Source organism: Crocodylus porosus, unplaced genomic scaffold, assembly GCF_001723895.1.
Source record: "Crocodylus porosus isolate Cpor-Errol unplaced genomic scaffold, CroPor_comp1, whole genome shotgun sequence".
Classification (NCBI taxonomy): domain Eukaryota; kingdom Metazoa; phylum Chordata; order Crocodylia; family Crocodylidae; genus Crocodylus; species Crocodylus porosus.
The window spans coordinates 61,293,270-61,295,373 of record NW_017728918.1 but is presented as its reverse complement, the minus strand read 5'-3'; positions in this window follow the sequence as shown (position 1 = coordinate 61,295,373).

Here is a 2,104-nt window from a genome sequence, read left to right as displayed (position 1 = left end):
ATGGTGAATGTCTGCACATACCCACTGTGAATAACTTTAGAAGCATTCGGGCATTTGTTCCTGTGCACAGGAAAGATCTTCCTGGTTCAAAGAAGATCTTTCTCTGGCAAGTTTCTTGTGAAAGAAACTGAATGAATGCCTTTATGATCCCAGTTTCTAGCTGGAATTTCTTCCACTAGAACTGTAATGTCTGCCCACACCTTTTGAAAAATGTGCAGTAGTGTTTGAAAACAAGAAGTAAACAAAATATTATTTCACTGATTTCATAGATTTTTGTAGACATTAGGGCTGGAAGGGACTTCAGAAGATCATCGAAGCCGGCCCCCTGCCCCAGGGGCAGGAAGTCAGTTGGGGTCACAGGATCCCGGCAAGATAAACGGCCAAATGTCTCTTGAGTCCAGAGTAGGTACTTGCACCACCTCTGGCAGTCTGTTCCAGGCCTTGGGGGCTCAGACAGTAAAGAAGTTCTTCCTTATGTCCAGCCTGAAACAGTCTTGGAAGAGTTTGTGACTGTTTGACCTTGTCATCCCTTGGGGCGCTCTGGTGAACAGGCATAACCCTAGATCCTGATGTACACCCCTTATATACTTACAGGCAACCACCAGGTCCTCCCTGAGCCTATGCTTTTCCAGGCTGAAGAGTCCCATGGCTCCCAGCCTCTCATCATAAGGGCCTGTTTTCCTGCCCTCTGATCACGTGCATGGCTCTCCTCTGGACCGTCTCAAGCTTTTACACATCCTTTTTAACTTGTTGAGCCCAGAATTGGATGCAGTACTCCAGCTGCAGCCTCACTAAGGCCAGGTAGTGTGGGAGGATGACATCCTGGGATTTGCTTGAGAAGCATCAATGGATGCAAGCCAGAGTTTTGCTTGCTTTACCAGTTGCAACATTGCATTGGTAGCTCATATTCATCTTGTGGTCAATCAGGACCAACAAGTCCCTTTCATCCGTGGAGCTATCCAGCATAGCACTGCCAAGCCTATATACATCATGACCTGCAACATGCTTAATGAATGGGATGGTGAATATAGAATATTATAATCTATTAGGTTTACCCTATATCAAAATGGACACAGTAAAGTTAGAAGGGTATTAACTAGAGGAAGTGAGAAATATTAGGAGTATATAAAAAATCTACTATTAAAACAGCGGGAGATCAGGACTGACTAGCTTAGAGGTCTTCTAAACTGTCTTTCTCAAACATGGATTACTTCAAAGAGAGAAGTAGCTTCCAAATACCAATTTAATCTTAAACAAGTTAAGATTACCAAATACCAATTTAATCTCCTCTTACACAATATCAGGAAAGAGAAAGAAGTTAAAAAAGACAAACCTTTAAAAAAAAAAGAAAATAAATTTTGTTGACCACAAACATTAGTAAAAAAAATTAAATAAAAAAAGGACTGTGCAAAGAAGGAAAAATATTTTCACAAGATTTCTTCGGCTCCTTCATCCTTCCTCACAATTTCTACTAGTCTTAGTTTCAAATTACACACTTTTGATTGCTTAAGAATGGCTACCTCTCCCCTCTCCTCATGTTTTCATTTTATATTTCCAAATATTTTAAAAGAAAGTTTCCTCTTCTCCAAGTTCAGCCCTTCCCATCCTCCTCAATTACAGGTTCAAGCTAGAAAGCTCTTAACTGAAATTGTTAGTGGTACAAAATACATGAAAAATGTAACAACTACTTTATTACTATTATTAACAAGAGTAAATGTAGCATCTAATTGCTTCATTGCTTTTGTGCATCATTCTCCATTGCTGAATCCTGTTGTTAACCTTTGTCCTGTGCTGCTCAGACAATGCCATGTTATGTGAGCAGAGCTCTGAGTCTTATGCTTTAGCTTGTTGATTTGAACCAGCACAAAATGTGTTGGAATTGTTCACAGAAAAAATATCAAAATAAATTGGATGGAATTATTCGGATAATTGAAGGGAAAATTTGGTTCAAAGCATTAAAGATTTATTTTTCTTAACTGAGCTTTGAATATCAGGATTGTGGCTAAGACAGGCAACCTTAAAGAGCTGAGCCTGCTCAGTTGCCGGCTCCTGCAGGCAACCCAGGCTCAACCACAGCTACTGCCCCCGCTCTCCCCAAGACAAA